The 13,651-nt window shown below is 33.2% G+C and overlaps 1 pseudogene across 1 annotated transcript in view; it reads left to right on the top strand.

Annotated features, from left to right (window-relative positions):
- Nucleotides 1-4,295: 4,295 nt before the first annotated feature.
- LOC143231754 (talin-2-like) overlaps nt 4,296-13,651 on the top strand; it is a 160,729-nt pseudogene continuing 151,373 nt past the window's right edge. Inside the window, exon 1 of the transcript XR_013017160.1 lies at nt 4,296-4,413. The product of XR_013017160.1 is annotated as a talin-2-like (transcript). The remainder of the gene's footprint in view (nt 4,414-13,651) is intronic.

Here is a 13,651-nt window from a genome sequence, read left to right as displayed (position 1 = left end):
AGTCTTCCACTGCTAAATTAGGGACGTATAGCTTTGCGCGAATATTCAAAACAAACCAAACCAAAACTTTTCAGACGTGGTGGCGTTATAACGTGACGTTAAATCCCACTTTTCGTTGGTAAAATAGTAGCCTAAGAGTTGGCGGTGGGTGGTGATGACTAGCTGCCTTCCCTATAGTCATACACTGCTAAATTAGGGACGGCTAGCGCAGATAGCCCTCGAGTAGTTTTGCGCGAAATTCAAAACAAACCAAACGAAACCAAGGTCTGTCTTGGAGGAAGAGGTCAAATGTACCTGACCCTCCTGGGTATTTAACATCAATACCCAAATACCGACACAGTGAAACTTGGGTCTGTCTGAGAGTTAGAGTGCTGTATGCATTGTAGAAAAGTTAAGTTAGTTTGAATCAGTTGTAATCTTTGATTTTTTAAATTTTGCGTAAAATACTCGAAGGCTAATTTCCTGTAATTTAGAAGTGATAGTCTACAGGGAAGGCTGCTAATTAACACCACCTTCCGCCAACTCATGAGCTACTCTTTTACCAACGAAAAGTGGAATTGACTGTATGATAATAAAATACCCTCGCGGCTGGAAGTGCGAATATATTCACAACTGTGTCAACTGCACGTGACACATACGACCATAGCGATTTCTATCGGGCTGAGACTAAGTTCACATCTGTCACAGGTCAGAATCTGACGGGGCCTAGTGGCTAGTGTTCCGGATTGTAAATCTAAGGTTCCACAGTTCGCTACCCGTTGTCACAAAATTGTGCTCTCAACTTTACGGTCAAGTTATAGTAGTCCAAGAGTTGGCGGTCATTACTGTTCACTAGTTCCCCTTTCTCTGGCCTATCAGTTAAAATTTGGAACAAATGACTCGAATTACTTTCGTATAGCTTCACTTGAATATTTGAAGCAAACTGTGCAGATTGCAGAAAATACACGAAGTATATTATATTAACTAGATTTTTACAAGTTAGAAATGTTTACGAAATATGCAAGTTTGACTTAAATGTCTGTTGTTGTTTTTTCTTTGTTCTGCAACATATCACCCTTCTAATTTTGGATTTGGTATAACACTTGCACGACCTCGTGATGTGGTCGCGAAAGAAACACGCCACGTGTTTCCCAGGTTTATTGATGTCCCTACGAGACACGTCGTTTGATCTGAAGGACTGGCCTTAAGGAATGTCATAATATGTTTTCATTGATAGAATGTCTTTAAAATGAATGATTGTGGGAGTGAAGCAGGAAGACGTTGGGGTGGTTGCGAGGGTAACAGTGGTCACACGTGGCAAGTTAGCATACTCTTAATGCGCATGCGTCTGTATTCATTGTGCTGAAAATGTAGCAGTTATACCACAATAATTTCTTGGAAGTCTAAACAAAATACGAAACAAAGTATATGTCTGCCATATTGTTACTTGTATTGTTCAAACTTAAAAAGTTACTGTACATTATTATTATGCACAAGGCTGCGCATGGAATTAAACTCGTTAGAGAAAAGCATAGCGAGACGAAACACAAAAAAATCTTATGAATATATTAAACACTGTACTACAAGAATCCTGTTACAATGTTGAGTATTCATTAAATAAGGTTTTAATACAGTAAACACAACTGAACATTTGTTCTTCAACAGAGTATGAATATATTAAACACTGTACTACAAGAATCCTGTTACAATGTTGAGAGTATTCATTAAATAAGGTTTTTATACAGTAAACACATCTGAACATTTTTTCTTCAACGGATCAAATATGGAAGAGTTCTTATTAGTTACCATGACAACATCTTCAGTGTATAAACGGTAAATGCCGTCAAACGCGTAAGCATTGACCCTGTCATTAACATCAGCCACATTCGGAGTAGTAGGTGTTGTAAGTTGCTCGAGATTTTGTTTAGAAAACAAAAAATCTAAATCTAGTAGATGTACCTTCAAGTATCGTTGCCTGAATATAAATTAGATATTAATAGAGAATTTGTTGTTTGTTTTTCTCTGGTACATTCTTCAGATTACCCAGGGTTTGTTAGCTATCTATAACAAAAGAAGAGGTTTCAGAAAACTAGAATTTAATAATTCACTGAAGAGACATCAGACAAATAACGCTTTGAACTTGCTGGATTATCGGGTTTCAGTTTTGTTCTCGTTGTTGCCAATATATAAATAGGAGACATACGATTATTGGTATGGTGGTTTTAGTTGTCTTTTACTCATTACTGTGAACATACATTTATTAAGGATTTAAAAACCATGTCGTTTCTTGTTCTTTCTTCGGAACAAAGCTACACAAAGGACTGTCTATACTGTGCTCGTTACAGGTATCGAAACCCGATTGTTAGTGACATAAGCCTTCACACGTACCCTGAGCTACTAATGTATTTCCCAAAATTATTCAGCTGTTTAAAATATAAAAAGAAATAATTATGGAGTACAATCTGTTGCGTAATTCTCCAGTTAAACTGACTTCAAGGAATTCCAATCCTCTTCAGTATCCGTGGACAAGAACAAACTGAAAGAACAAGTCTGCGCTACTTATCGTCTTGGGGTATAAAACGTAAGTCTGGTGGTTTTAGTTAACGTTTGCTTAGGGTTAATGATTAGTTTGTTTGTAGTTAAGCACAAAGCTACACAAAGGGCTATCTGTGCTCTATCCATCACGGGTATCGAAACCCGGTTTCTAGCAGTATAAGTCCACCGACATACCGCTGTGCAGGGTTGAATTATTTATTAGGTACAATAGGCATAGTGCCTAGAGCCTACGAAATCTCAAACCAGAATTTATAGTTTATGTATCTATAATTTATCCAACATTTATTTTAACTTATACGACTAGTGGGGGCCTACGAACAGAAGGTGCCTAGGCCCTACGATCGTCTTGATGAGGCACTGTCTGTGCCACTGGGGGTAAATGATCAGTATAACTCAGTGACATATGGTGAAACAAAGGGTAATGTGGACGTCATATTTAATTTTAATGTGGAAAATGTTGGGCTGGGGCAAATTATTATCGTCGGATAAGTCTGGTTATCCAATTAATAGTTTATTGGAGCGTTGCATCCAGAACCAGCTGGCTGTAAAACTAGCAAACACAGCGATTAGCTCAGTCGTGAAACACAGAGACCCTACAAACACAGCGATTAGCTCAGTCGTGAAATACAGAGACCCTGATTCTGACTTTGAGACGTTTTTCAGGGTTGGAGGCAAGGAACCAACTTCTTATAAAGTTAAGTAAAATTATATTCGTGAAAATACTTAACTGAGGAATCGTGTTTTCTACATAAAGTGAAAGCCTATTTAAACAAAAGGTTCGCATATATATTTTTATAATGTTTAAAACGTATATACTTTTAAAAAGTACTTTTAACACTAACCTCGAGCTTTGACTTTAGTGCACTTTACAAAACACTTCCAGCATTAATTTCGAGTTTCTAACCTATAGTGCACTTTAAACATAGTTTTAGAACTAATGCCATGTTTCTAACTTCAAGTATAGTTCACAAAACAGTTTCGGCATTAATTTCAAGCTTTCCGCTTGTGACGCACTATGTAAAATAGTGACATGTCATAAAGTAAAAAATATAAAACAATGGCGAAACAAAATCCCAACTAAAAGTCAGTACCCCAACTATAAGTCTGTACCATGGAGGAAATAAAATAGAAATATTTATTTGTAATAGCGTATCCAGACGAAAACCCAACTTCTCAATAGCGTGTTTGCCCGTGCTATATGACGTATAGATCTATTTTGTGACAAAGAACGAGCTAATTGCTATAAATGGGAGGTAAACAGTTATTAATATTTTCACATACGAACACCCACAATGGATGTAGCTCGTGACGTCACAAGGCTGCCAGGTGAAAACATATGTTCGTCGAGAAGACTTGTTGAATGTTTTGTTTAACTTTTAACCAGTGTACACATGTCGTGTGTGTTTGAAAATATTTTCTTTCATATGTGCGAAATGAAATATTTTTAAAACTATATTTATAAAACATACAATTATTACCTGCATTTCGAGAGAGAAAACAGGCCACTGTAGCATAAGTAGTGAATTTGAAAGTCATTGCCATATATGGCTTACCCACTAAGATGTGCGTTGGTGTCGGATGTATCTGAAGAAGCTCCAATCCTGAGGGTTAATTTCTGTCAGCTTATCATCTGCGTGTGTATCGCTTCCAAGAAGTATCAACTGCTTCAATACAGAATAGAATTATTTTATGCAAAAGGTTAAATAAACAACATTAACAAAAGTTATTGCTCTTCTAGTGGTTAATTTTACAAATTATTTAGTATATTTTCCACTTCAGCCATTAAACTTTCTTAGGCTCCGGCGAGTGACGTCACTTCGTACGCCATCTTGCAGAACTGAGGGTGTGCCGTCAAAACACATGGTGTCAACAATCAAGGTATATCAGTAAGACTGTTTCCCTGTCTGTTATTAAAATAAGAACTGTCGTCAGTGTTACACAGCAACATTAAGTAAGCTAGTCCTGTTACTGTGTCTTTTATTCGATAAAATATGTATTTATCAGCAGAATGCCAGTTTATCGAATCAGTGCAGGCTTTACCGTACGTTACATACGTTAACACGATTTTGCCGTCCCTACCGGTTAATTTTAGTTTGAGTTACTTTAATATAAGCCGACGAAGTTACAATAACTGATGAAAGTAAACATTGATAACTCGTGACAGTATGCTATTCAGTACTGTGTTTCTGAGACTTATATTTTAAATTAATTATTTAGTAGAAAAAATAGTCTTAAATACGATATTGCATTTTTCAAATTTTATAAAAGAACTGCGTGACCTACCTGGTGCTGGTTAAAATTTGAAAAGGAAGTTAGAATTTTTTAAAATACTAAATCACATAACAGTAGGTAAGCAGCGAATTGAAAGAGTGCATTAGTAGTTATATGTCACACATTAGAAATTATTTGTATCCTAAAACTTAAGAGTTATCGCAGACAAGTCCGTTTTGTTGACGAAGAGGATAAAAAATATACTTTTATCACTAGATATAGAATATCAAAGTTATTATTGACTCATTACCAAAGTAACTTACTTACATGGATCAGAACTAGAATTTAACTTGTAGCTAATTTAAAATTATGTTAAGATTAGAATTCATTAATTTCACAATTGGCATCCATTCTGTTAAAAATACTTAAGTAACTTTGTTATTGTGGCCCTAAAATATGTTAAAATAGAAACAGTAAAAAAGGTTAAAGATGTTCTATATATTTGCAGATTTTAATCTGTACTGTAGTGTTCCATGTTACTAAATATGTGAGAGATGACAGATATAATAAATTTGACTTCAGCAACATGGAAGCTAGCTGGCTGACAGGATATGGCATACTTTGACCTGGAAATTATAAGTTTTAGAGTTACTTTAATCTAAATAAACTTTAGTAAGACTCATATTCATACAAATGTTAGAAAATGAAATGTATCAAAGCTGCACAGCTAACCCCCTGGGATTGGGAGGTGCATTTTTAAGAATAACATTATTTGAAATAATTATAATACTATTACAGAATCAAGGTTAACACAACATGTTATATTCCACTTTTTTTTGGTAAACAAAACATACAATAAAAATCTCATAAATGACTTATTGCATAAACTAGGCCCTCCTTGAAGATGTGTGATTAGAAACCCCAGTGTGAGGAGCCAAATGTATTTTTAATGGCATTCACTCAAGCAACATTTATAATCACTGGTGTAATGAGTGGACATATGGTGTTTGTAGGCATAACCATAGTTTACAGACCATTACATTTATTAGAATACATTGAAATAAGTCTGATATTAAGTGATTTAAAGCTCATTGTACCTTATATGTCCATTGCTTGTTCCAAGTTAGAATTATATATAATAATTTGTTTTGAAGTAATTTGCTGAATATTGACACTTATCATCAGTCTGGCTTGCTTACAGTATACAAAGCCTTAGATAAAACATAATTTGTAAAGGTTGTTTATAACTTCTGAGGTTTATGAGTTTTGGAGTGTAAGTATAAGGACAGTAACTTAGTATTTAACAGTGGCTTGTCTAAATTACATGAAGTATGACTGATGCTAATTTAAACTGTTACTCATATCAGCCTAAGTTATCGAAGGTTCTTTTCTTTCAGTGCCAGGGCTCGTCAGCATGATGTTACTACATACAACTGTTTATCATACATTTTCTAAAATGATGTACTTCATAATGAATTAACTGTTATTTCTTCTTGTGTTTGCAGTATGGCATCTCTTAACATGAGATGGCTTCAGAGATCACCATCATTGATATTCAGTATGGCATCTCTTAACATGAGATGGCTTCAGAGATCACCATCATTGATATTCAGTACGGCATCTCTTAACATGAGATGGTTTCAGAGATCACCATCATTGATATTCAGTACGGCATCTCTTAACATGAGATGGTTTCAGAGATCACCATAATTGATATTCAGTATGGCAATTCTTAAGATGAGATGGCTTCAGAGATCACCATCATTGATATTCAGTACAGCATCTCTTAAGATGAGATAGCTTCAGAGATCACCATCATTGATATTCAGTATGGCATCTCTTAACATGAGATGGCTTCAGAGATCACCATCATTGATATTCAGTATGGCATCTCTTAAGATGAGATGGCTTCAGAGATCACCATCATTGATATTCAGTATGGCATCTCTTAAGATGAGATGGCTTCAGAGATCACCATCATTGATATTCAGTATGGCATCTCTTAACATGAGATGGCTTCAGAGATCACCATCATTGATATTCAGTATGGCATCTCTTAACATGAGATGGCTTCAGAGATCACCATAATTGATATTCAGTATGGCATCTCTTAAGATGAGATGGCTTCAGAGATCACCATAATTGATATTCAGTATGGCATCTCTTAAGATGAGATGGCTTCAGAGATCACCATAATTGATATTCAGTATGGCATTTCTTAAGATGAGATGGCTTCAGAGATCACCATAATTGATATTCAGTATGGCATTTCTTAAGATGAGATGGCTTCAGAGATCACCATCATTGTTATTCAGTATGGCATCTCTTAAGATGAGATGGCTTCAGAGATCACCATCATTGATATTCAGTATGGTATCTCTTAACATGAGATGGCTTCAGAGATCACCATAATTGATATTCATACAGTATGATTGCCTTTTATTTGTTCTGTGTTCATTATTTGTTAACATTTTGTAGTTTCAGGTTATTCTCTTGGAATATTTTACTTTCAACCTCAAATAAACAAATTTTTGAGCCTTTATGGACGTGTTAATTCAATCTAGTCTGTTTATTTTGGACATTCTGGTCTTGCAACCTTTCACTCTAAGACAGTTAGGTCTTTTCAGATTTGCTCCATATCTAAATCTTTGGATATTTTTTACTTTAAAACAATTTTACAGACAAAAAGCTGAAAATTAGGTTTTTAATATTAAGTCTTACTTCCTTACAGGCTAGAAATTACAGAACCAAACTATCAATATCAGCTTTTAAATGTTTAACAAGTAAACAGTGCTACATGAAACTTTTAATTCAAATTTAAAATGCCAGTAAAACTCAATTTGTCCCCCAAAATAAGATCAGTAAATTTAAGTAAGAGGTTAAATAATTGTTAGGTTTTGACAATAAAGATGAATTTTGAATGGTAGTGAGAAGTTCAGATTTGGAGCAAATTGAATACCTAAAGATCTGTCAGCCATTTGTTATGTGTGTCATAATCTTATCCCTTGTCAAAAAAAAAATGTTATGTTGAAATGATCTGTTATATATGTGCTAAATTTTGTACATAAACAATTCAAGGGATTGAGATAGTTTTAAGATATGCAGTGTTAATTAATTGAAATAAAAATTGTGAAGGGAGTGAATTGTTATAGGAGTATATTTGGAAGAAGTAAATTTCAGCAGAATGAACTATTGAAGGGAAGCAGGTATTGGTAAGGGAACTACTTATAGGAGAGAAGTTCGTGGAAGCAAAATTTTAACAGGAATAAGCTGTTTCTGGAGTGAATATAGTGGAAATAAATTGCTTATCGGTGATACCAGACTAAATCAAGCTACATATATGTTATATATCAGAACAAATACTTAACTTACCTACGTTTGCAGCTTATCGAACCCATGTGTGCAAAGATATGCAACAAAAACAGTGGTTAGAATGCATTGGTTCGTCAGTTGGATATCGTCACTGTTAATTATCTGCACAGATGCAGTCATAGTATTATCTCACGAGATTTGGTCAGCTGAATAGGTTTAGATGAGTTTTTGTACTAAACTAACCAAAACTTAACTTTCACCAATATTATTTGATTAACACTCCCATTGAACGTAGTGAGTCTATCTTCATCCAGATTATCATCATCTCAGATAAGCAGAACTTAGCCATCACTAGATAGTGAAACCTGTTAACCCTTCAGTTATGCATGATTCCATATCATATTTCATACATAAACAGAAGTTTTGAAAAATTAAATAAGTCATTTGGAATGGATTGGGGAGGAGGTATAATTTATACCATTTATCTGACAGAAAGCTCATCTGTATAATCTGTGGAAATATATATACTTTGTTATATGTTTGCGTATATCATGGCATGATGACCCTTGAGAAAAGGTCAACTGACATTTAATAAAATGTGCAGTATTTTAAAACTGATATGGTGTTATGTATTCCATTTAATTGTAACAGCACCAAGTTTTGATTAACAAGTATTTGTAGAGAGAAAAGTGTGCCAGTTACATCTTTGGGTAAGATTTTTAGCAAAGGTTGAAATTTCTCTTTCATTCATGTAGTTTTTCATGTCATTTGTTGTCATTTATAATTATGTTATGTGTGGACTTTAGATGACCAAATTATTAAACAGAAAATACATTAATTTGAGAATAAACATTTTGCTTAAAATTAATAAACAGAGCTATCAAGATAAAAAAAACTTGTGTTGTCTCAAAAAGAGAAAAAAATAATAATCCTGGTATAAAGTTTTCAGAGACTAAATATTTAGGTCCATACAAAAGAATGATGGTAAACATGTAAAAAACCTAGTTTTTTTTCACAGAAGTAAATCTGGTTTTCATCCGAATTCACTATTATATTTGACTGGATGTTTAATGCATTTTTTGTGGTAAGTGTAGGCTGGTTAATTAAAGAATTCTGGTCTTGCTGGTTTTCTTCATCTCCACCTACATTTAAAACTGGTTGTACATGTACGTGTACCTAAAGTTGTGCATACTTTCAATCAGTTTAGAAGCACATTGGTATGGGTTGAAATTTGAATGAACTCGTATTCTCTGTGTTACAGTAATCGATATTTCAATGTAGTGTTGTTGTGACAAAGCTTTCCAGAGGGAAAGAATTATGAATTTTAAATTTGATGTATGTAATGCAAACTGCTGGTAAATTAAACATCACACAGTTGTTGTAATTAAACATCACACAGTTGTTGTATTTTTCTTGTTATATTTGAATAGTGTGCCACGACGTTGCCACAATACTGTTTTCTTACCCGTCAAGAACTACAGAATTAAATATTACTAAGTTTGAAACTAAAATGTTTTTAGAAGTAGAATATTCTAATTATATGGTTAACAATTACATGGATGGATTAGAGATAATTTGTCACTTAATTTCAGAATCTGTGGATGAAATGTCAAGTGCTCTGTCCATGTTTTGTTGGAATTTTTATTCTTTGTTTGTGTAAAAGTACTAATTGAGTTACATGATAGCTGTACTAGTGTTGAATTTAACCCAAAACTCTTCTGACCAGTATTCTAATGTCCAACTAGTGATTTTTATTTACACTGGTCATTTTATTAAATTTGTTTGAAACATTGTTATGAAAGATATACTTGTGTTCTGTTAGTGTTGTTAATATATAATAACAAGTATTTTAATAAATGACTGCTTTGAGTATTGTACATGTTTTAACAATGGTAGTTAATTAAACAAATATTTTATTGAATATTATTAACAAATATTCGAATCAATATCAGATTCTTATAATGGTTAATATTGTATAATAATATATATTTTTAAAATATCTTTAGCATTGGAGGTTTTATGGGATGGTCCCTTGCCTGGTGTGTAATATTTTCAAAAGCTACCTTTCTATAAAATGTCTTAGAGAATAATTGGAAATCCATGTAGTCTATTCTCTGTCTAGGCCTAAATTTGAAAATATTGGTAAGCGATATTTATACCAATGTAAAATAAACTTTCTTTGTATAAAAAGTTGTTTTTTGTGTATTTTTTATGTGAATCAAAATTCAAAGCCTCAAGTTGGTACCACTTTCACTTTTTATAAGAACTGGTTTCAGTATACATTATGTTTTGGTTCTATCTTCCCATAAAGTCAGAACGTATGTAATAAACACACACTTTCATCTGTGTACAGACTAGGTGTGGTTTAGGAGTTAGTGTGCTGGATTTTGAATCTTAGAATTTATTGTTTGAACCCCTCTGTTTTAAAGTTACATCGTATAGATTCAACAGTAAAATCACAGTCAAATCCCACTATTCAACAAAAAAAGTCAGAAGAGCTGATATTGAGTAGTGTTCACTAATTACATTTTCTCTTGTCTATTATTTCAAAATCAGGGAGAACTAATGTAGATTGAACTTATGTTGCCTGGTGCGAACAGTTGTAACATATAAACAAATCATGAGATTGTGTAAACATGTTGTTTATCTATTGTTAAGCACAGATCTGTCCAGTGGGCTGTGTTCTCCTCACCATGGATACTGAAACCGAGTTTTAAGTGTTGAAAACCATAAAACCTACGGCTAAGCCACCAGTGGGTATCTATTAAGTTGTTGTATGTTTATGAAAAAAATATGTTGCATTTTATATTTTAATTTTTTTTAGCATGACTTTAGAAATAGTTAAGTTTTAGGATAAATCTTCCAATCACAGGCTAGAACAATTATAAATTGTTAAATTAAAATTGTTCTTCATTAACCCAAATGTTTGTTTCATATGGTGCCAAACATTAGATAAAATGCACACATGTTGTAACAATTGTATCAAGTGACCTATATAGATAGTATTCTGGCAATAACTGTGTTTGTTGTATCCAAGCTGGCAATGTATATGACAAATAGAGTGTGACTTTAATATTGTTAGTATACATTCTTTTAGTTCACAAAACTTCCTAAGAGTGGTGTTAAAAATATGTTAGGCTTAACATAATGACTTATGACAAATAGAATTAATTTAGAGTACACAGCTGTGACATTAAATTTTATACATCAGAATATTTTTAAAAATATATATACCATGGGTTTTTAAAAATATATAATAATAAACATTAATTACTATTAAATATTTATGTTCCTGTAATACTGGGTACCATGGCAACAATCCATAAACACCTGATTTCATTACACTCTTACGGCATTTAAGAAATTAAAAAATAGCTTTAAGTGTAATAAAAGTTGATTGTGGTTGACTAATGCCATGAATAAATAGATAAATAGACCTTGTAAAGTAAAAATATTACAGGAAATCCATAACAATAGAATGTAACTTATTGCAGTAAATTACACAGTTACATATATGTACACCTTATTAGAAATTACTAATGAGAATATAAAGTTGAAATAATAACAAAAAAGGTAATATAATATGAATTGACTTAGGTAAATTATAAAACGGAATTAGTTGAAAATGCATGGGAAAGAAAAATACTTTTAGATCTAAGTAAAAAAAAACAACTAATTTATATGTATTTTACGTATATATTTGTGTAATATGGTTGTCATTAAGCTAATTTTTGAAATGATAGATTTAAACTAGAGAGAAGGCATATGGTCATCACCACTGAAGCTGGGCCATTTTTGTCAAACCAGATAGTGGGACTTGACAGCCCTTTTATAATACCTCCATGTTCCTAAGGTGCAAAATGCAATTTTTTGTAGGTAGTAATGGGATGTGAACTGTGGATCTCCATTTGATCTACTCGTCACTGTGTGGTGCTGATCCCTAGTTATACATAATTCAAGTTTGATTTTTTGTGTTAGTTAATGAAATGTTTGTGGCTTGTAAAATGTTGAGGCAAGGAGATTTCTGTTTTGTAATCATTAGTAAAATGTATTTCTAGCATTATATGTTCATGGTCAAATTCTGTAACCAGTTTTACTTTGATAAACTTACCACAACATTTGAAGATATTATGATAAACTAGACATTTGAATAAAGTTGAAAGGAAAAAAGGGACATCTTATGCTAGCCTCGAAATAATATTGTTACTCAGGTCTTCTAAAAATTTAGAGTTACACATAACGTGGATGAGAAAATGCAAGGGTTATTGAACTCAGTTATCTGATGCTTATATTGATGACAGAAAAACTGAGGGGTAAGACAAACAAACAAGTGGTAGCTGATTTTTTCATGATTTGAGCCCAACTCTCTCTTTCATATTAAACACTGTTTTATGTCTCGTCTTACACTTTTATCATTTTCTTGTTTTTTTTTTTCTGCAAATAAACAATTCTCTGTTGTGGGTGTTGCTAGAAAATTAAGTGAAAAATATCACTCAGGTTAGTGACAAGGGGACTTATGAAGGTAATACTTCAGAGGAGTCAAGATAGAAAAGGTTGGTACCCATTGAGGTGGTGTGTGTAACAGTTTTGTTCTGCTGTGTATGTTACAAGTGTTCCAGGGAGAACTGTCACAATACTTGGTAATTTGGGTATGGTGCCGGATTCGCTGGTGTTAAATGGACAGCTATGACCTAATAGATGAATAGTTTTTATTATGCCTAAATGAAAACAACATTTTGTCTTTTAACCTGTTGACTGTCAAGTATTTCAGCTGCTACAATACAACTCTAATGCTTCTTCATTTTGTAACTTTTTCGTGACGCCATTTTGAATCGAAAGTGAAACAGTTTGTAAGTAGGTCAAATGCATGTATGGTGCTGACATCTAACGTTGAAATTAGGTATTATTGAGAACGAATTAACTCGACCGTGGCACTGTGTTACCGATCGGCTTGGACGAGTTATCTCGTCTACGGCACTGAACAGGTTAAAGTAGTGTCAGCGTTTTATATTTCTGTCTGTAAAAACAGTATCATAAATAATTGTATTTTTTGTAAGTTTCTTTGTAACCTTTACATGTAGACTTTTTTATGTTAAGTACAAAAATTATGTGTTTTATACACCAAACTCGTCCTTGTTCTAGTTTTGGTAACTGTCATAATGAGAGAGATTGAACAGAAATGTTAAAGTTGGTATTGAATACTGAATAGAAATTACTCCTGTAATTTCTAAAGATAAGACCTCGTCACTGTAGTAACGTTATAACGAAGATGCGAGCCGTTAGACATGTGGTTTTCTGTGTAACTATGGAGAGATTAATACTAGACGCTTACATTCGGTATCCATGGTAACTTCGTATAGTTAGTTTTATAAAACGTCGTTGGTATTCAGTGATCAAACAAGTTGGGTAAGCTTAGTTAAGTAGCTACAGGATTTTTAACAATGAACATTTCGTGTGTGAAATATAGTATCATAGACTGTAAGACTTTTGACCTGGAATTACTGTATTTATAGACCGTCCATGTTATCGCTTCTACGTTTAAACCGTCAACACTTAAAGAGTTTCTGTGTTTCCCTAGATCGTATGAAACTGA

The sequence above is a fragment of the Tachypleus tridentatus genome, chromosome 11 (assembly GCF_004210375.1).
Source record: "Tachypleus tridentatus isolate NWPU-2018 chromosome 11, ASM421037v1, whole genome shotgun sequence".
NCBI classification, from domain to species: Eukaryota; Metazoa; Arthropoda; class Merostomata; order Xiphosura; family Limulidae; genus Tachypleus; species Tachypleus tridentatus.
Note: the sequence above shows the minus strand (reverse complement) of the source record. Positions and strands in the feature narration are given on the sequence as shown.